The sequence below is a fragment of the Chiloscyllium plagiosum genome, unplaced genomic scaffold (genome assembly GCF_037043375.1).
Source record: "Chiloscyllium plagiosum isolate Xiang-an unplaced genomic scaffold, Cpla_swu_hap1 HiC_scaffold_2, whole genome shotgun sequence".
NCBI lineage: Eukaryota > Metazoa > Chordata > Chondrichthyes > Orectolobiformes > Hemiscylliidae > Chiloscyllium > Chiloscyllium plagiosum.
The window spans coordinates 158155737-158178718 of NW_028270140.1; the positions used below are offsets into that span (position 1 = coordinate 158155737).

At 49.3% G+C, this 22982-nt stretch overlaps 1 protein-coding gene across 1 annotated transcript in view; it reads right to left on the bottom strand.

The window, feature by feature from the left end:
- The window catches only part of plcxd3 (phosphatidylinositol-specific phospholipase C, X domain containing 3), a 165411-nt gene extending 165356 nt beyond the window's left edge, over positions 1 to 55 (bottom strand). The window contains exon 1 of the mRNA XM_087993866.1: positions 1 to 55. This exon is cut by the window's left edge and continues 220 nt beyond it. The gene's annotated coding sequence lies outside the window, so the exon portion shown is untranslated.
- Between the last annotated feature and the right edge of the window lie 22927 nt (positions 56 to 22982).

Below are 22982 nucleotides of genomic sequence, written 5' to 3' on the forward strand. Positions count from 1 at the left end.
TCCCCCCCAGGGGATTCAGGGACATGCCCCTGGTCCTGGCTCAGTTGCCCCGGTCGCTGCGGTCGGAGGGGAGCTGTATACCCGGAGCTGGGAGCTGTGTCTCTGCCCCTCCACTGTCCCCCCCTCTCTCTCTCTCTCTCTCTCCTCCTCCCCAGTCTCTCTCTCGGAAGGTGATTTGCTCACTCTGTGGATCATACACACTGATCGATGAGCCTGTCTCCCAGTGTCACTGACAGGCTCTACCCCGCTATCATCCTCACTGCCTGCCTCTCTCCACTTTCTCTGTCCGCTCGCTCTCTCTCTCTCTCTGGTTGCTCATTCTGTCTGTGTCCATCCTTGTGTTGCTCTCTCTGTCTTTAGTTCTGCATCTATCTTTCTCTCCCTGAGCACGTTTTCTCTCTCTTTGTCTCAGTCCGTTTCCTATCTCCCTGTACCTGTTCACTCTGTGTATCTCGCTGTTCCTGTTCTCTGTCTCTCTCTCTCTCTCTCTGTCCCTGTTTTCTGTCTCTCTCTCTCTCTCTGTCCCTGTTTTCTGTCTCTGTCTGTCTCTGTGTCCCTGTTTTCTCTCTTTCTCTCTCTCTCTCCTGGTCCAGTCTGTTTTTCTCAGCCTGTCACTGCAGACTGATCTAAGCCCACAGTGTCTATCCCCTCACCCTGTCTGTTTACTCTCTCACTGCGGGATGTAGCATCTCTACCTCCTTGCCTCTGTCACTCATGTCCCACCTGACTTACCTGTTTGTGTCTCTATAGTCTTTCCTGTCTCCAATAATTGGCAAGTCTAAACACCTTTAATGTAGAGACTCACTCCATATCAATGTACATAGCAGTCAGACAGTTTAAAATTCTCCTCTGTTTCTCCCGCATTCTTCCTGCACAATTTCCTTGTCCAATATCTGTCTACTCCTTCTGTTGCTCTCTTCAATTCCCATCTCAATTTCATTCATCTCTCTGCCCCAGTGAACATCAGACCATTGTTATCATATTCTAAGACCCAGCCACACAGACACCAACTCACCCCAGACCAGATGTAATGAAGAGCACGGAATCACAAACTGACTGTAGCTCAGACCGACTCCATCCTACCCATTCCTGGAGGTGCTGGAGGGTACAATACACCTGGTTACACTCACAGTTTACATCCCATGATGCCATATGCTTTTTTTTCCCTTTTCAGACAAAGATCTAACTCCATTTCAAAAGCTTCGAGGGAACCTCCCCCTCTCCCCACACTCTCAGACAGTACATCCCAGACCCTCACCCCTCGAGTGAACCTCCCCCTCTCCCCACACCCTCAGACAGTACATCCCAGACCCTAACCCCTCGAGTGAACCTGCCTCCCCCCACACTCTCAGACAGTACATCCCAGACCCTAACGCCTCAAGTGAACCTGCCTCCCCCCACACCCTCAGACAGTACATTCCAGACCCCAACCCCTCGAGTGAACCTGCCTCCCCCCACACCCTCAGACAGTACATTCCAGACCCCAACCCCTCGAGTGAACCTGCCTCCCCCCACACCCTCAAACAGTACATTCCAGACCCTAACCCATCGAGTGAACCTCCCCCTCCACCCACACCCTCAGACAGTACATTCCAGACCCTAACCCCTCGAGTGAACCTCCCCACCCCCCACACTCTCAGACAGTACATCCCAGACCCTAACCCCTCGAGTGAACCTCCCCCTCCCCCACACTCTCAGACAGTACATCCCAGACCCTAACCCCTCGAGTGAACCTCCCCCTCCCCCACACTCTCAGACAGTACACTCCAGACCCTAACCCCTCGAGTGAACCTCCCCACCCCCCAACACTCTCAGACAGTACATCCCAGATCCTAACCCCTCGAGTGAACCTCCCCCTCCCCCCACACTCTCAGACAGTACATCCCAGACCCTAACCCCTCGAGTGAACCTCCCCACCCCCACACCCTCAGACAGTACACTCCAGATCCTAACCCCTCGAGTGAACCTCCCCACCCCCCACACTCTCAGACAGTACACTCCAGACCCTAACCCCTCGAGTGAACCTCCCCCTCCCCCCACACTCTCAGACAGTACATCCCAGACCCTAACCCCTCGAGTGAACCTCCCCACCCCCCACACTCTCAGACAGTACATCCCAGACCCTAACCCCTCGAGTGAACCTGCCTCCCCCCACACTCTCAGACAGTACATCCCAGACCCTAACCCCTCGAGTGAAACTCCCCACCCCCCACACTCTCACACAGTACATCCAAGTCCCTAACCCCTCGAGTGAACCTCCCCACCCCCCACACTCTCAGACAGTACATCCCAGACCCTAACCCCTCGAGTGAACCTATCCCTCCCCCCACACTCTCAGACAGTACATCCCAGACCCTAACCCCTCGAGTGAACCTCCCCACCCCCCACACTCTCAGACAGTACATCCCAGACCCTAACCCCTCGAGTGAACCTCCCCACCCCCCACACTCTCAGACAGTACATCCCAGACCCTAACCCCTCGAGTGAACCTCCCCACCCCCCACACTCTCAGACAGTACATCCCAGACCCTAACCCCTCGAGTGAACCTCCCCACCCCCACACTCTCAGACAGTACATCCCAGACCCTAACCCCTCGAGTGAACCTCCCCACCCCCACACTCTCAGACAGTACACTCCAGACCCTAACCCCTCGAGTGAACCTCCCCACCCCCACACTCTCAGACAGTACATCCCAGACCCTAACCCCTCGAGTGAACCTCCCCACCCCCACACTCTCAGACAGTACACTCCAGACCCTAACCCCTCGAGTGAACCTCCCCCTCCCCCCACACTCTCAGACAGTACATCCCAGACCCTAACCCCTCGGGTGAACCTGCCTCCCCCCACACTCTCAGACAGTACATCCCAGACCCTAACCCCTCGAGTGAACCTCCCCACCCCCCACACTCTCAGACAGTACATCCCAGACCCTAACCCCTCGAGTGAACCTCCCCCTCCCCCACACTCTCAGACAGTACATCCCAGACCCTAACCCCTCGGGTGAACCTCCCCCTCCCCCACACTCTCAGACAGTACATCCCAGACCCTAACCCCTCGAGTGAACCTCCCCACCCCCCACACTCTCACACAGTACATCCCAGACCCTAACCCCTCGAGTGAACCTCCCCCTCCCCCCCACACCCTCAGACAGTACATCCCAGACCCTAACCCCTCGAGTGAACCTCCCCACCCCCCACACTCTCAGACAGTACATCCCAGACCCTAACCCCTCGAGTGAACCTCCCCACCCCCACACTCTCAGACAGTACACTCCAGACCCTAACCCCTCGAGTGAACCTGCCCACCCCCACACTCTCAGACAGTACATCCCAGACCCTAACCCCTCGAGTGAACCTCCCCACCCCCCACACTCTCAGACAGTACACTCCAGACCCTAACCCCTCGAGTGAACCTCCCCGCCCCCCACACTCTCAGACAGTACATCCCAGACCCTAACCCCTCGAGTGAACCTCCCCACCCCCCACACTCTCAGACAGTACATCCCAGACCCTAACCCCTCGAGTGAACCTCCCCACCCCCACACTCTCAGACAGTACACTCCAGACCCTAACCCCTCGAGTGAACCTCCCCACCCCCACACTCTCAGACAGTACATCCCAGACCCTAACCCCTCGAGTGAACCTCCCCACCCCCCACACTCTCAGACAGTACATCCCAGACCCTAACCCCTCGAGTGAACCTCCCCACCCCCACACTCTCAGACAGTACACTCCAGACCCTAACCCCTCGAGTGAACCTCCCCACCCCCACACTCTCAGACAGTACATCCCAGATCCTAACCCCTCGAGTGAACCTCCCCACCCCCCACACTCTCAGACAGTACACTCCAGACCCTAACCCCTCGAGTGAACCTCCCCGCCCCCCACACTCTCAGACAGTACATCCCAGACCCTAACCCCTCGAGTGAACCTCCCCACCCCCCACACTCTCAGACAGTACATCCCAGACCCTAACCCCTCGAGTGAACCTCCCCACCCCCACACTCTCAGACAGTACACTCCAGACCCTAACCCCTCGAGTGAACCTCCCCACCCCCACACTCTCAGACAGTACATCCCAGACCCTAACCCCTCGAGTGAACCTCCCCACCCCCCACACTCTCAGACAGTACATCCCAGACCCTAACCCTTCACTGCATGAAGCTGATTTTTCTGATGACAGTTTTGCTTCTTTTGACAAGTTTGGGATGGCAATGTGGCTCAGTGGTTAGCACTGCTGCCTCGCAGCGCCAATAACCCGGGCTCGATTCCAGCCTCAGGCAACTGACTGTGTGGAGTTTGCACGTTCTCCCCGTGTCTGCGTGGGTTTCCTCCCGCAGTCCGAAGATGTGCAGGTTCGGGTGGATTGGCCATGGGAAATTGCCCAGAGTGTTCAGGGTACTGCAGGTTCAGAGAGTTAGCCAGGGGAATTGCAGGGTTACAGGGGAAGGGTCTGGGTGGGATGCTCCTCAGAGAGTCAGTGTGGACTGAATGGACTGCTTCCACACTTTAGGGACTCTAAGTCCCTTAAATCTGTAATGTATCATTCTTGATTTTACCACCAAAGGGAATCATTTCTCCCTCTCTACTCCATCCAGACCATTCAGAGTTTTAAAAATGCCAATCAATCTCCCCTTAGCCTTCTTCTCTCCAAGGAGAACAGTCCCAATTCTCCCTTGAAACTGAAATTTCTCATTCCTGGAACCATTCATCTGAGTCATTGCTGCACTCTCTCCAATGTATTTCTATTGTTCCTATAACGAGGGGACCCGAACTATAGACAATACACCAGTGGAGATTTAACAAGATCTTTTATAAGTTCAACATCACCCCCTGGCTCTTGTTACCTATGCCCCGGTAATAACTCCCAGGATGTGCATGCTTTACTTAATGGTCTCTGGATTAGTGGTGCTGGAAGAGCACAGCAGTTCAGGCAGCATCCGAGGAGCAGCGAAATCGATGTTTCGGGCAAAAGCCCTTCATCAGGAATTTTGCCCAAAACGTCGATTTTCCTGCTCCTCGGATGCTGCCTGAACTGCTGTGCTCTTCCAGCACCACTCTAATCCAGAATCTGGTTTCCAGTATCTGCAGTCATTGTTTTTACCCTTACTTAATGGTCTGTCAATCCATCTTCAGTGACTGGTACAGCGGAACTAGGGAGGGAGAATATGTTAGCTCAGCCAGTCATCTCCCAAGTGAATAAATAAAAACATGCAAATGACTTTGCTCCTGTACCCTTTAGAGTTGGGCCATACACCACTGGATTGCAAATGTGACATAATTGTTGAAGAAAGCAGCAAAGGATAATCCAGGAAACTACAGCCCTGTTCACTTCACACTGATGAAGGGCATAGTGCGGGATAAGGTAAATATACACTGAGAGAAAAATAAGTTAATACTCAACCCTCAACTTGTTGTGGGTAGACCAGGTCTGACAAAATTTAATTGAGTGCTTTGATAAAGTGACACTTGCAGTGGGTGGGGATAGTGCCGTGGATGGTGTATATTTGGATTTTCAGGAAGCATTTGATGTGGAGCCACCTGAGCAAATTAGAGATGTTTGGGACTGATGGGTCGTTGGCAGTATGGCTTAGAAGTTCTCTAAGAAACAAATAATAGCTATAAATTGATATTTCTCAGATTGGAGGTGAGTTGAATGTAGTGTACCCCAGGGAACATTACATTGTTTTTTCTGAGTTAAAAATCACACAACACCAGGTTATAGCCCAACAGGTTTATTTGGAAGCACTAGCTTTCGGAGAGCTGCTCCTTCATCAGGTGATAGACCTGTTTTTTTCTGATTTACACAAAAGATTTGGAGATCTTGTGTGTAAAATCCCTAAATGTGCAGATGAAACCGAGCTCAGGGGAATAGTGAATTGTGAAGATGCTGATCTACTTCTGAAGGACATTGGCAAGTTGGCTAAATAGACAGATACCTGTCAGATGAACTTCAATGCATAGAAATGAGAGGTAATGCATCTGGTAGGAGAAACAGGGAGGGACAGTATAGGCTGATGATACAATTCTGAAGCAGAGGGACCTCGGGGTTTACATGGATATTTCTCTGAGGGTGACTGGCCAAGTTGGAACAGTTAGTGAAAGGATCCTTAGGTTTATAAATAGAGGGATAGCGTATAAAAGCAAGGAAGTGACGCTACACCTCCACAAATCATTGGTCAAGACCCACATCTGGAGTACTAAGCTCAGTTCTAGGCACCTTATTTGAGGAAGTTAAAGTACTGAGCAGAATGCAAAGTAGACTTACTGGAATGATGGCAGGAATGAGGAATTATAGATACAAGAAAAGATTAGAGAAATTGGGCTTATTCTGCTTTGAGCAGAAAAGATTTAAGAGCTGGCCTCACTGAGGTGTTCAACATGATCAACCATTTATGATCAGGGTAAAGAAGGATACTCAGTTTCCATGAGTTGGTATGTCAGTAAGCAGGGGTCATTATTTCAAGATTGTCAGCAAGAGATCTGAAAGTGAGATGAGGAGAAATGTCTTTACTCAGAGAGTTGTTGGGATTTGGAACGTGCTGGAGGTAGATTCTACAGGAGGTTTCAAAACTGAGCTGTGTATATATTTGAAAGGGATGAATGTAGAGGGCTACAGAGATAAGGCTGAAGAGTGGGACTAGCTGGATAGCTCCTTCAGCAGCTGGTAAATCCAATGGTAGAATTATGTCATATATTCACTGTTATATTTTTAAACTAGATTTTAAAATTATTCTTTGCTGGCTTCTAACTTGGTTCCAATCCGAATGTTTATCACTTTTTCTGGCAAACTTATAGGCCAATGCAAACGTTAACTTACCTTGCTGCGAGTGCTGGGCAGGTCTGTCCCACTGAGGCAAGGAAAGGATGGTAGGGTGAAGGAACCTTGGATGAAAAGAGATGTGGAACATCTAGTCAAGAGGAAGAAGGAAGCTTACTTAAGGTTGAGGAAGCAAGGATCAGTCGGAGCTCTAGAGGGTTACAAGGTAGCCAAGAAGGAACTGAAGAATGGACTTAGGAGAGCGAAAAGGGGGCATGAAAAGGCCTTGGTGGATAGGATTAAGGAAAACCCCAAGGCATTCTACATTTATGTGAGGATCAAGAGCATAGCCAGAGTAAGGGTAGAACCGATCAGGGATAGTGGAGGGGACTTGTGCCTGGAGTCAGAGGAGGTAGGGGAGGTCCTTAATGAATACTTTGCTTCAGTATTCATTAATGAGAAAGACCTTGTCATTTGTGAGTACACTGTGAAACAGGCTGATATGCTCAAACAGGTTGATGTTAAGAAGGAGGATGTGATGGAAATTTTGAAAAACATGAGGGTAGATAAGTCCACTGGGCCAGATGGGATATACCCAAGGTTCTTACAGGAAGTAAGTGAAGAGATTGCTACACTTTTGGCAATGATCTTTGCGTCCTCACTGTCCACCGGAGTACGGCCAGATGATTGAAGGGTGGAAAATATTATTCTCTTGTTCAAGAAAGGGAATTGGGATAATCCTGGGAATCCTGGGACCAGTCAGTCTTACTTCTGTGGTAGACTAGATTATTGAAGAGGATTCTGAGAGACAGAAAAACCACAGTTTGATTAGAGATAGTCAGCATGGTTTTGTGAGGGGCAGGTCATGCCTCACAAACCTTATTGAATTCTTTGAGGATGTGACAAAACACATTGATGAAGTTAGGTCAATGGATGCAGTGTAAATAGATTTCATTAAGGCATTTAATAAGGTTCCCCATGGTAGGCTCATTCAGAAAGTAAGGAGGCATGGCATACAGAGAAACCTGTCTGTCTGGATACAGAATTGGCTGGCCCACAGAAGATAGAGGGCGGTGGTAGATGGAAAGTATTCAGCCTGGAGCTCGGTGACAAGTGGTGTTCGGCAGGGATTTGTTCTGGGACCTCTGCTCTTTGTGATTTTTATAAATGTCTTTGATGTGGAAGTGAAAGGGTGGGTTAGTAAGTGTGTTGATGGCATGAAGGTTGGTGGAGTTGTGGATAGTGTGGAGGGTTGTTGTAGGTTGTAACAGGACATTGACAGGATACAGAACTGGGCTGGTATGTGGCAGATGGAGTTCAACCTGGAAAAGTGTCAAGTGACTCATTTTGAAACATCAAATTTGAGTGCAGGTTACAGGGTTAAAAGCAGGAGTTTTGGCAGTGTGGTGGAACAGAGGGATCTTGAGGTCTATGTCCTTAGATCCCTCAAAGTTGCCACCCAAGGTTTTTTTTTAAGATTACTTACAGTGTGGAAACAGGCCCGGGGAAGAATGTGCAAACTCCACATACAATTGTCTGAGTCGGGAATTGAACCTGGGTCTCTGGCGCTGTGAGGCAGTAGTGCTAACCACTGTGCCACCGTGCTGCCCGTAAGTTGATAGGGTTGCTAAGAAGGCGTATGGTGTGTTGGCTTTCATTAGCAGGGGGATTGAGTTTAAGAGTCGCGAGATTATGCTGTAGCTTTATAAGAGCCCTGGTTAGGCCACACTTGGAATATTGTGTTCAGTTCTTTATAGGAAGGATGTGGAAGCTTTAGAGAAGGTGCAGAGGAGATTTGCCAGGAAGATGTCTGGACTGGAGGGCATGTCATATGAAGAAAGGTTGAGGGAGCTAGGGCTTTTCTCATTGGAGTGAGGAAGGATGAGAGGTGACTTGATAGAGATGTACAAGATGATGAGAGGCATAGATGGAGTGGATAGCCAGAGAATTTTCCCCAGGGTGGAAATGTCTATCACGAGGGGTCATAATTTTAAGGTGATTGGAGGAAGGTTTAGGGGAGATGTGAGAGGTAGGTACATTACACAGAGAGTGGTGGGTACGTAGAATGAACTGCCAGCGGTGGGAGTAGATTCAGAGACATTAAGGACATTTAAGTGACTCTTGGATAGACACATGGATGATAATAAAATGAAGGGTATGTAGTTAGTCTAATCTTAGAGTTGGATAAAAGGCCGGCACAACATTGAGGGGCCGTACTGTACTACAGAATTCTATGAATTCTCAACCATAACAAGGACAGAACGCCCCTGGTGCTCACCTTCCACCCTACCAACCTTCGCATTAACCAAATCATCCGCCGACATTTCCGCCACCTCCAAACAGACTCCACCACCAGGGATATATTTCCCTCCCCACCCGTCTCCGCCTTCCGCAAAGACCGTTCCCTCCGTGACTACCTGGTCAGGTCCACGCCACCCTCCCATCCTGGCACTTTCCCCTGCCACTGCAGGAGCTGTAAAACCTGTGCCCACACCTACCCCCTCACCTCCATCCAAGGCCCTAAAGGAGCCTTCCACATCCATCAAAGTTTTACCTGCACATCCACCAATATCATTTATTGTATCCATTGCTCCCGATGCGGTCTCCTCTACATTGGGGAGACTGGACGCCTCCCAGCAGAGCGCTTTAAGGAACATCTCCGGGACACACGCACCAATCAACCACACCGCCCTGTGGCTCAACATTTCAACTCCCCCTCCCACTCTGCCGAAGACATGGAGGTCCTGGGCCTCCATCACCACCGCTCCCTCATCACCAGACGCCTGGAGGAAGAACGCCTCATCTTCCGCCTCGGAACACTTCAACCCCAGGGCATCAATGTGGACTTCAACAGTTTCCTCATTTCCCCTTCCCCCACCTCACCCCAGTTCCAAACTTCCAGCTCAGCACTGTCCCCATGACTTGTCCTACCTGCCTATCTTCTTTTCCACCTATCCACTCCACCCTCCCCCCCACCCCTGACCTATCACCTTCATGCCCTCCCCCACTCACCTATTGTACTCTATGCTACTCTATCCCCACCCCCACCCTCCTCTAGCTTATCTCTCCACCCTTGAGGCTCTCTGCCTTTATTCCTGATGAAGGGCTTTTGCCCAAAACGTTGATTTTGCTGCTCCTCAGATGCTGCCTGAACCGCTGTGCTCTTCCAGCACCACGATCCAGAATATATGTTTCTGGGCAGAGTAAGATGAGGCGCTCTTCCTCCAGCCGTCGTGTTGCTATGGTCTGGCGATGGAGGACCAGTGCCTGTACACCTCCATCCCCCATCACGAAGGACTCAAAGCCCTCCGCTTCTTCCTTTCCCGCCGTACCACCCAGTACCCTTCCACTGACACCCTCCTTCGACTGACTGAACTGGTCCTCACCCTGAACAACTTCTCTTTCCAATCCTCCCACTTCCTCCAAACGAAAGGAGTAGCCATGGGCACCCACATGGGCCCCAGCTATGCCTGCCTCTTCGTAGGGTATGTGGAACAGTCCATCTTCCGCAACTACACTGGCACCACCCCCCATCTTTTCCTCCGCTACATCGATGACTGTATCGGCGCCGCCTCGTGCTCCCACGAGGAGATTGAACAGTTCGTCCACTTCACCAACACCTTCCACCCCGACCTCAAATTCACCTGGACCGTCTCAGATTCCTCCCTCCCCTTCCTAGACCTTTCCATTTCTATCTCAGGCGACCGAATCAACACGGACATCTACTACAAACCGACCGACTCCCACAGCTACCTGGACTACACCTCCTCCCACCCTGCCCCCTGTAAAAACGCCATCCCATTCTCCCAATTCCTTCGTCTCCGCCGCATCTGCTCCCAGGAGGACCAGTTCCAAAAACGTACAACCCAGATGGCCTCCTTCTTCAAGGACCGCAATTTCCCCGTGGACGTGGTCGACGATGCCCTCCACCGCATCTCCTCCACTTCCCGCTCCTCCGCCCTTGAGCCCCGCCCCTCCAACCGCCACCAGGACAGAACCCCACTGGTCCTCACCTACCACCCCACCAACCTCCATATACATTGTATCATCCTCTATCATTTCCGCCACCTCCAATTGGACCCCACCACCAAGGATATATTTCCCTCCCCTCCCCTATCAGTGTTCCACTCCCACCGTGACTCCCTCGTCAGGTCCACACCCCCCACCAACCCAACCTCCACTCCCGGCACCTTCCCCTGCAACCGCAAGAAATGCAAAACTTGCGCCCACACCTCCCCCCTCACCTCCCTCCAAGGCCCCAAAGGAAACTTCCATATCCGCTACAGATTCACCTGCACCTCCACACACATCATCTATTGCATCCTCTGCACCCGATGTGGCCTCCTCTATATTGGGGAGACAGGCCGACTACTTGTGCAACGTTTCAGAGAACACCTCTGGGACACCCGGACCAACCAACCCAACCACCCCGTGGCTCAACACTTCAACTCCCCCTCCCACTCCACCAAGGACATGCAGGTCTTTGGACTCCTCCATCGCCAGACCACAACAACACGACGACTGGAGGAAGAGCGCCTCATCTTCTGCCTGGGAACCCTCCAACCACAAGGGATGAACTCGGATTTCACCAGTTTCCTCATTTCCCCTCCCCCCACCTTGTCTCAGTCCCAACCCTCGAACTCAGCACCGCCTTCCTAACCTGCAATCTTCTTCCTGACCTCTCCGCCCTCACCCCAGTCTGACCTATCACCCTCACCTTGACCTCTTTCCACCTATCACATTCCCAACGCCCCTCCCCCAAGTCCCTCCTCCCTACCTTTTATCTTAGCCTACTGGACAAACTTTCCTCATTCCTGAAGAAGGGCTCATGCCCGAAACGTCGATTCTCCTGTTCCCTGGATGCTGCCTGACCTGCTGCGCTTTTCCAGCAACACATTTTCAGCTTTGAGATTATTGTTGTCATGCATACTGAGAGGCTGTGAAAAGTGTTGTTTTGCAAGCTATACAGACAGAGTAAACCATGCAAAATGCACCAGGGTAACAGAATAGAGTGCAGAACACAGTGTTACAGCCACAGAGAAGGTGCAGAGAGAGAAAGAGAGACCAACATTAACATTTAAGAGATCTGTTCAAAAGTCTGATAACAGATGTTATCTGTTATCACAAGGAATTAAGGGCTACGGGGAGAATGCGGGTAAGTGGAGTTGAAATGCCCATCAGCCATGATTGAATGGCGGAGTGGACTCGATGGGCCGAATGACCTTACTTCCGCTCCTATGTCTTATGGTCTAACAGCTGGGAAGAAACTGTTCTTGAATCTGTTTGACCCTGGCTATATTGAAATTGAAGTCACCCATTGTCAGTATGTTACCAATGTCACACGTATCTCTAACTTCCTGATTTGTACCGATCCATTTGGTGTCCTATAACCAAATCCCTGCTTCCCTTCACTATTTCTTAATTCCACCCAAACTGACTCGATCTCTTGATCTTTTGATCTAAGATCCTCTCACACTGATATAATTATCTCATTCCTTATTAGGAACATTATCTTACTTTCTTTTCCTAATTTCCTCTCTTTGCTAAATAATGAATATCCTTAAATATTGAGTTAAAAATCACACAACACCAGGTTATAGTCCAACAGGTTTAATTGGAAGCACACCAGCTTTTGGAGCAAAGCTCCTTCATAAAGCATCGCTCCGAAAGCTAGTGCTTCCAATTAAACCTGTTGGACTATAACCTGGTGTTGTGTGATTTTTAACTTTGTACACCCCAGTCCAACACCAGCATCTCCAAATCTTAAATATTGAGTTCTGGATCTTGCTCACCAAGTAATCATGTTTAATATTTGAAATTATATTGAACTGTTGGATTTGCATTTGATGTATGATTGTCACGTTTAACGGGATACAGTGGAAAGTTTTGTTTTGCGTGCTATCCAGGCAAATCATCCCTGACATTAGTACATCAGAGCAATAGAACACAACGCAGAATACAGTGTTACAGCTACAGAGAAGATGCAGAGAAAGATCAACTCTAATTTAAGAGGTCTGTTCAGAAGTCTGATAACAGCAGATAAGATGCTGTTCTTCAATCTATTTACATGTGTTTTCAAACTATTGTATCTTCTGCTCGATGGAATCTGGTGGGAGACAGAATTACGAGGATGAGAGAGGGATCTTTGATTAAGTTGGCTACTTTCCCGAGGCAGTGGGAAATGTAGATGGGGTCAATGGAAGGAAGGCTGGTTTAAGAGATGGACTGGGCTGTGTTCACAACTCTCTGTAATTTCTTGTGCTTTTGGGCAGAGCAGTCACCGTACCAAGCTGTGATGAGTCTCGATAGGATGTTTTCTAAGGTGCGTCTATAAAAATTGGTCAGGGTCATTGGGAACATGCCAAATGTCCTTAGCCTTCTGAGAAAGTAGAGGTGTTGGTGTGCTTTAAAACATAGAACTTTACAGCGCAGTACAGGCCCTTCGACCCTCGATGTTGCGCTGACCTGTGAAACCAGTCTGAAGTCCATCTAACCTACACTATTCCATTCTCATCCATGTGCCTATCCAATGACCATTTCATGCTCTTAAAGTTGGTGAGTTTACTACTGTTGCAGGCAGTGCGTTCCAGCCTCTACTACTCTCTGAGTAAAGAAACTACCTCTGACATCTGTCTTATATCTATCACCTCAAGCCATCACCATCCGAGGAAAAAGGCTCTCACTGTCCATCCTATGTAATCCTCTGATTATCTTATATACCTCGATTCAGTCACCTCTCAACCTTCTTCTCTCTAACGAAACAGCCTCAAGGCCCTCAGCCTTTCCTCATAAGACCTTCCTTCCATACCAAGCAACATCCTGGTAAATCGCCTCTGAACCATTTCCAAAGCTTCCACATCCTTCCTATACTGTGACCAGAACTGTACACAATACTCCACATCAGAGTTTTGTACAGCTGCAGTGTGACCTCATAGCTCTGAAACTCAAATCCCTCTAACACTAAAAGCTAACACATGGTATGCCTTCTTAACAGGAGAAAGTGAGGTCTGCAGATGCTGGAGATCAGAGCTGGAAATGTGTTGCTGGAAAAGTGCAGCAGGTCAGGCAGCATCCAGGGAATAGGAGAATCGACGTTTCGGGCATAAGCCCTTCTTCAGGAATGGGGAAAGTTTGTCCAGCAGGCTAAGATAAAAGGTAGGGAGGAGGGACTTGGGGGAGGGGCGTCGGAAATGTGATAGGTGGAAAGAGGTCAAGGTGAGGGTGATAGGTCAGACTGGGGTGGGGGCGGAGAGGTCGGGAAGAAGATCTCAGGTTAGGAAGGCGGTGCTGAATTTGATGGATTTGACTGAGACAGGGTGGGGGGAGGGGAAATGAGGAAACTGGTGAAATCCGAGTTCATCCCTTGTGGTTGGAGGGTTCCTAGGCGGAAGATGAGGCGCTCTTCCTCCAACCGTCGTGTTGTTGTGGTCTGACGATGGAGGAGTCCAAAGACCTGCATATCCTTGGTGGAGTGGGAGGGGGAATTGAAATGTTGAGCTACAGGGTGGTTGGGTTGGTTGGTCTGGGTGTCCCAGAGGTGTTCTCTGAAACGCTCCGCAAGTAGCCGGCCTGTCTCCCCAATATAGAGGATGCCACATCGGGTGCAGAGGATGCAATAGATGATATGTGTGGAGGTGCAGGTGAATCTGTGGCGGATATGGAAGTTTCCTTTGGGGCCTTGGAGGGAGGTGAGGGGGGAGGTGTGGGCGCAAGTCTTACACCTCCTACGGTTGCAGGGGAAGGTGCCGGGAGTGGAGGTTGGGTTGGTGGGGGGTGTGGATCTGACGAGGGAGTCACGGAGGGAGTGGTCTTTACGGAATGCTGATAGGGGAGGGGAGGGAAATATATCCTTGGTGGTGGGGACCGTTTGGAGGTAGCGGAAATGACGGCGGATGATGCGCTGTACATGGAGATTGGTGGGGTGGTAGGTGAGGACCAGTGGGGTGCTGTCCTGGTGGCGGTTGGAGGGGCGGGGCTCAAGGACGGAGGAGCGGGAAGTGGAAGAGATGCGGTGGAGGGCATCGTCGACCACGTCGGGGGGGAAATTGCGGTCCTTGAGGAAGGAGGCCATCTGGGTTGTGCGTTTTTGGAACTGGTCCTCCTGGGAGCAGATGCGGCGGAGACGAAGGAATTGGGAGAATGGGATGGCGTTTTTACAGGGGGCAGGATGGGAGGAGGTGTAGTCCAGGTAGCTGTGGGAGTCGGTCGGTTTGTAGTAGATGTCCGTGTTGATTCGGTCGCCTGAGATGGAAATAGAAAGATCGAGGAAGGGGAGGGAGGAATCTGAGACTGTCCAGGTGAATTTGAGGTCGGGGTGGAAGGTGTTGGTGAAGTGGATGAACTGTTCAACCTCCTCGTGGGAGCACGAGGCGGCGCCGATACAGTCATCGATGTAGCGGAGGAAAAGGTGGGGGTTGGGGCCAGTGTAGTTGCGGAAGATGGATTGTTCCACATATCCTACGAAGAGGCAGGCATAGCTGGGGCCCATGCGGGTGCCCATGGCTACTCCTTTTGTTTGGAGAAAGTGGGAGGATTGGAAAGAAAAGTTGTTCAGGGTGAGGACCAGTTCAGTCAGTCGAAGGAGGGTGTCGGTGGAAGGGTACTGGGTGGTACGGCGGGAAAGGAAGAAGCGGAGGGCTTTGAGTCCTTCGTGATGGGGGATGGAGGTGTACAGGGACTGGATGTCCATGGTGAAGATGAGGCGTTGGGGACCGGGGAAGCGGAAATCCTGGAGGAGGTGGAGGGCGTGGGTGGTGTCACGGACGTAGGTGGGGAGTTCTTGGACTAATGGGGACAGGACCGTGTCGAGGTAGGAGGAGATGAGTTCGGTGGGGCAGGAGCAGGCTGAGACGATGGGTCGGCCGGGGCAGTCAGGTTTGTGGATTTTGGGCAGGAGGTAGAAACGGGCGGTTCGGGGTTGTGGTACTATGAGGTTGGAGGCGGTGGATGGGAGGTCCCCTGAGGTGATGAGGTTATGGATGGTCTGGGAGATGATGGTTTGGTGGTGGGGGTGGGGTCATGGTCAAGGGGGCAGTAGGAGGAGGTATCTGCGAGCTGGTGTTTGGCCTCAGCGGTGTAGAGGTCAGTGCGCCAAACTACTACCGCGCCTCCTTTGTCTGCTGGTTTGATAGTGAGGTTGGGGTTGCAACGGAGTGAGTGGAGGGCTGCGCGTTCCATGGGACACCCGGACCAACCAACCCAACCACCCTGTAGCTCAACATTTCAATTCCCCCTCCCACTCCACCAAGGATATGCAGGTCTTTGGACTCCTCCATCGTCAGACCACAGCGAAACGACGGTTGGAGGAAGAGCGCCTCATCGTCCGGCTAGGAACCCTCCAACCACAAGGGATGAACTCGGATTTCACCAGTTTCCTCATTTCCCCTTCCCCCACCTTGTCTCAGTCAAATCCATCAAATTCAGCACCGCCTTCCTAACCTGAGATCTTCTTCCCGACCTCTCCGCCTCCACCCCAGTCTGACCTATCACCCTCACCTTGACCTCTTTCCACCTATCACATTTCCGACGCCCCTCCCCCAAGTCCCTCCTCCCTACCTTTTATCTTAGCCTGCTGGACAAACTTTCCCCATTCCTGAAGAAGGGCTTATGCCCGAAACGTCGATTCTCCTGTTCCCTGGATGCTGCCTGACCTGCTGTGCTTTTCCAGCTCATGCCTTCTTAACAACCCAATCAACCTGGGTGGCAACTTGAGGGATCTGTGTACCTGGACACTGAGATCTCTCTGCTCATCTACATTACCAAGAATCTTTCCATTAGCCCAATACTTTGTATTCCTGTTACTCCTTCCAAAGTGAATCACCTCATTTGTCACCTCCTATCACCAAAGTGCTTACCTACCTCCAAATCTAACACCTGGCCGGCTTCATTACCCAGTTCCAAATCCAATCTGGTCTCGCCCCTTGTTTGAAAAATGTGGTTTTGGAAAAACACAGCAGGCCAGACAGCATCCGAGGAGCAGGAGAATCGACGTTTCGGGCATAAGCCCTTCTTCAGGAAGCAGAGTGGAGGACATGCCCCTGTCTGTATCAGTGGGGCAGTGGTCGAGGTTGTTGGCCTGTCTACATACTGTGTCAGGAAACCCTCCTGCACACATTGGGCAAAAATGGACCCATCTAAAGTACTTGAACTATAGCATTTCCAGTCAGTATTTGGAAAATTAAAGACCCCCTATAACAATTATCCTGTCTCTCTCGCTCCTATCCAGAATCATCTTTGCTATCCTTTCTTCTACATCTCTGGAATTTTTCATCAGCCTATAGAAAACCCCCAACAGGGTGACCTCTCCTTTCCTGTTTCTAACCTCAGCCCATGCTACCTCAGGAGATGAATCATCAAACGTCCTTTCTGCCACCGTAATACTGTCCTTGACTAACAATGCCACACCTCCCCCTCTTTTACCATCTTCTCTGTTCTTACTGAAACATCTAAACCCTGGAACCTGCAACAACCATTCCTGTTCCTGCTCTATCCATGTCTCCGAAATGGCCACAACATCGAAGTCCCAGGTACCAACCCACGCTGCAGTTTCACCCACCTTATTCCGGATGCTCCTGGCCTTGAAGTAGACACACCATAGTAGGTCGCATCTTGAATGGATATAGCAGGACAGATTGTTGGCGATATTTCCTCCTAGGAACTTGAAGCCCTCGATCACCTCGACCATTGCCCCACTGATACAGACAGGGGCATGTCCTCCACTCTGCTTCCTGAAGGCAAGAACCACCTCCTTCGTTTCGCTGACATCGAGGGTGGGATTGCTGCCTTTACACCATGGCACTAAGCTCTCTATTTCTTCCTTCTATTCTGTCTCGTGGTTGTTTGAGATCCGACCTACTACAGTGGTGTCATCAGAAAATTGGCAACTGGAATTACAGCTGAATTTGGCCACACAGCCGTGAGTGTGTAAGGTGTATGATAAAGGGGAAAGTACACAGCCTTGCAGGGTGTCCCCTATAACAATATCCAGATCATTATTAGGAAAAGGAAGGATCCCAATACTGCCCCCTGGGGTACTCCAGGACAAACCCTCCTCCAGCCTGAACAATATCCATTGAGCATGATTTGGTGTTCTCAATATTTCATGATTTGGAGATGCCGGTGTTGGACTGGGATGGACAAAGTTAAAAATCACATGACACCAGGTTATAGTCCAACAGGTTTATTTGGAATCACTAGCTTGTGGAGCGCTGCTCCTTCACCAGGTGGTTGTGGAGTAATTGACCATTCCTCTCTGCTCCCTTTCACTCGGCCAGTTTTGTATCCGCGTTGCTGCTGTCCCTTTTACTCCATGACCTGGAACTTTCCTGGAACTTTAGGGATCAGTTCCCTGGAAGGAAATTCTCCAAGAAAAGGAGATTGTGACTCGGTTCAGTGATTGGTACGTTGAGTAAGCTGCTGGCCCACTCGATAACACCTGTCTCAGTTATATCTGCCACTTATGATTTATAATTGACCACAATTTACCTTTAATTCAGATATAACATGTCTATTCTGTGTTTTGAACTACAGTTGGGTGACTAAGATGGGATACAGTTTCACACTGTTGTATATGAAACACTGGAATCATACAGAGAGTCAACAGCATTTGCCTTCCTAACTACTGACTCAACCTGCAGGTTTACCTTGACAGAATCCTGGACTAGGATTCTTCCTACCAAAGTGCATGACCTCACACTTTCCCATGTTGTACTCCATCTGCCAGTTCTTTGCCTACCCTCCTAATCTGTCCAAATCCTTCTGCAGCCCCCCTGCCTCCTCAATGCTACCTGTCCCTCTACCTATCTTTGTATCATATGCAAAGTTAGCCAGAATGCCCTCAGTTCCTTCATCTAGATCGTTAACGTATAAAGTGAAACGTTGTGGTCCCAACACTGAGCCTGACGGAACACCAGTTATCACCGGCTGCCGTCCTGAAAAGGATCCTTTTATCCCCCATCTCTGCTTTCTGCCAGACAGCCCAGCTTCTATCCAGGCTAGCACCTTGCCTCTAACACCATGGGCCCTTATCTTACTCAGAAGCCTTCTGTGCGGCACCTTGTCAAAGGCCTTCTTGAAGTCCAGGGCGATAAATCCATTGGCTCTCCTTGGTATTACCTGCTTGTTACTTCCTCAAAGAATTCCAGCAGATTTGTCAGGCATGACCTCCCCTTGATGAAACCATGCTGACTTTGCCCTATTTTACCGTACACTTCGTATTCAGAAATCCCATCCTTGTACAGAAGTCTCTTTGTCCCTCAGTAGGCTATTCATTGTGTATATTCTTCCTGTATTAGACCTCCCAATATGCATCTCTCCACACTGATTGAGAATAAATTGCTCTGCCCAATTTCCCAGCTGACCAATAGCAGACTGTATCCTGAGACCATCCCCCTCACTACCAATAACACCCACCAATTCTCATGTCATCTGCGAACTTACTAAGTAAACCGTCTTCATTCACATCCAAGTGGTTACTGTGAATAACAAACAGCTAGGGGCCCAGCATCGATCCCTGGGGTACACTTCTGATCACAGGCTTCCTCTTACAAAGCCAGTCCTCCAGCACCACCCTGTGCCTCCTGTTTGGAAGCTAATCCTGGATCCAGTTTGCCAACTTTCCTCAATGATTACTCCCAATGATTCCACTATCTCTGTGGCTATCAGATTCTGTATCCCGTCAGCTCCAGAGGCCTCATCAGTTTCCCAAGTTCTTTCTCTCTAGAGACAGTTATTGTACTTATTTCCTTTCCCCTCCCTTGATTATTTAGTGATTTTGGAATGCTATTAGTGTTTTCTGCCATGAAGACTGTAAGTATTTATTCAGTTCCCCTGCATTATTATTTCCCCAGCCTCAGTCTCCATGCGTCTTCTCTTCACTCTGGCTTCCCCCTTCCTTTTTATATATTTGAAGAAGCTCTTGCTGTTCTGTCTTGATGTTACTTGCAAGTTTACCTTCAAAGTTTATTTTCTCATGATTTTTAGGTTGCCCTTTTGTTGTTTTTTTTTCAAACTTTCCCAATCTTCTGGCTTCTCATGAATCTTTGCCACATTGATTTTGTTTAATTTCAATTCGGCGCTATCGTTCACTTTCCTGCTTAACCATGGTTGGCTTATCTCCATCTTAGAATCCTTCTTTCTCACTGGGATATGTCTTTGCCAGAAGACGTGAACTATTATTTTTAAAAGTCTACTAATTGTTCCTCTACCATCTTTGCCGCTAAACTCCTTTCCCAGCCCATCCCAGCCAGCTCTGCCCTTTGTAATTACTCTGATTTAAGTTCAGCACAGCTCTTTCAGATCATAAGACCATAAGACATAGGAGCGGAAGTAAGGCCATTCGGCCCATTGAGTCCACTCCGCCATTTAATCACGGCTGATGGGAATTTCAATTCCACTTACCCGCATTCTCCCCGTAGCCCTTAATTCCTTGTGACATCAACAATTTACCAATCTCTGCCTTGAAGACATTTAGCGTCCCGGCCTCCACTGCACTCCGTGGCAATGAATTCCACAGGCCCACCACTCTCTGGCTGAAGAAATGTCTCCGCATTTCTGTTCTGAAATGACCCCCTCTAATTCTAAGGCTGTGTCCACGGGTCCTCGTCTCCTCATCTAACGGAAACAATTTCCTAGTGTCCACCCTCTCCAAGCCATGTATTATCTTGTAAGTTTCTATTAGATCTCCCCTTAACCTTCTAAACTCCAATCAGTACAATCCCAGGATCCTCAGCCGTTCCTCGTATGTTAGACCTACCATTCCAGGGATCATCCGTGTGAATCTCCGCTGGACACACCCCAGTACCAGTATGTCCTTCCTGAGGTGTGGGGGCCAAAACTGGACACAGTACTCCAAATGGGGCCTAATCAGAGCTTTATAAAGTCTCAGTAGCACAACAGTGCTTTTATATTCCAACCCTCTTGAGATAAATGACAACATTGCATTCACTTTCTTAAGCACGAACTCAACCTGCATGTTTACCTTTAGAGAATCCTCAACTAGCACTCCCAGATCCCTCTGTACTTTAGCTTTATAAATTTTCTCACCGTTTAGAAAATAGTCCATGCTTGTATTCTTTTTTCCAAAGTGCAAGACCTCGCATTTGCTCACATTGAATTCCACTCTCCTGGACCACTCTCCCAAACTGTCTAGATCCTTCTGCAGCCTCCCCACTTCCTCAGTACTACCTGCCTGTCCACCTATCTTCGTATCATCGGCAAACTTCGCTAGAATGCCCCCAGTCCCTTCATCCAGATCATTAATAAATAACGTGAACAGCTGCGGCCCCAACACTGAACCCTGCGGGACACCGCTTGTCACCGGCTGCCATTCCGAAAAAGAACCTTTTATCCCAACTCTCTGCCTTCTGTCAGACAGCCAATCCTCAATCCATACCAGTAGCTCACCTCGAACACCATGGGCCCTCACCTTGCTCAGCAGCCTCCCGTGTGGCACCTTATCAAAGGCCTTTTGGAAGTCTAGGTAGACCACATCCACTGGGTTTCCCCGGTCTAACCTACTTGTCACCTCTTCAAAGAACTCCAACAGGTTTGTCAGGCACGACCTCCCCTTACTAAATCCATGTTGACTTGTTCTAATCCGACCCTGCTCTTCCAAGAATTTAGAAACCTCATCCTTAATGATGGATTCTAGAATTTTACCAACAACCGAGGTTAGGCTAATTGGCCTATAATTTTCCATCTTTTGTCTTGATCCTTTCTTGAACAATGGGGTTACAACAGCGGTCTTCCAATCATCCGGGTCTTTCCCTGACTCCAGTGACTTTTGAAAGATCTCAACCAACGCCTCCGCTATTTCCTCAGCCACCTCCCTCAGAACTCGAGGATGTAACCCATCGGGGCCAGGAGATTTATCAATTTTATGACCTTTTAGCTTTTCTAGCACTTTCTGTTTTGTAATGGCAACCATACTCAACTCAGCCCCCTGACTCCCTTTAATTGTTGGGATATTACTCATGTCTTCCACTGTGAAGATTGATGCAAAATACTTATTAAGTTCTCCTGCTATTTCCTTATCTCCCAGCACTAGGCTTCCAGCATCAGTTTGAAGTGGCCCAATGTCTACTCTGTCGTTTGTTTCTTATGTATTGAAAGAAACTTTTACTATCATTTCTAATATTACTGGCTAACCTACCTTCATATTTGATCCTCTCCTTCCTTATTTCTCTCTTTGTTATCCTCTGCTTGTTTTTGTAGCCTTCCCAATCTTCTGATTTCCCAGGGCTCCTGGCCACTTTATAGGCTCTCTCTTTTTCTTTGATAGATTTCCTGACTTCCTTTGTCAGCCATGTCTGTCTAATCCCTCCCCGGATAATCTTTCTCTTCTTGGGGATGAACCTCTGTACAGTGTCCTCAATTTTACCCACAAACTCCTGCCATTTTTGCTCTACTGTCTTCCCTGCTAGGCTCTGCTTCCAGTCTATTTTCGTCAGTTCCTCTCTCATGCCCTCATAATTGCCTTTGTTTAACTGTAACACCATTACATCCGATTTTGCCTTCTCTCTTTCAAACTGCAGACTGAACTCTACCATATTATGATCGCTGCTTCCTAAGTGTTCCCTTACTTTAAGATTTTTTTATAAAGTCTGGTTCATTACATAGCACTAGGTCCAGAATAGCCGGCTCACTTGTGGGCTCCATGACAAGCTGTTCCAAAAAGCCATCCTGTAAGCATCCCATGAATTCCCTTTCTTTGGATCCACTGGCAACATTATTTACCTAGCCCACCTGCATATTGAAGTCCCCCATGATCACCGTGACCTTGCCTTTCTGACATGCCTTCTCTATTTCCCGGTACATGTTGCGCCCCTGGTCCTGACCACTGTTAGGAGGTCTGTACATAACTCCCACTATGGTTTTTTTGCCTTTGTGGTTCCTCAATTCCACTCACACAGACTCCACATCATCCGACCCTATGTCATTCAGTGCCATAGATTTAATTTTGTTCTTAACTAACAAGGCCGCCCCTCCCCCTCTGCCCACCTCCCTGTCTTTTTGATAAGTTGAAAACCCTTGGATGTTTAACTGCCAGTCCTGACCCCCCTGTAACCACGTCTCTGTGATGCCTACCACATCATAATCATTCACGATGATCTGTGCCATTAGTTCACCTACTTTGTTACGAATGCTACGAGCATTCAGGTAAAGTGCCTTAATGCTAACTTTCTTATCATTAGAGATATTGGAAGTCATAAGATGTCCTAAG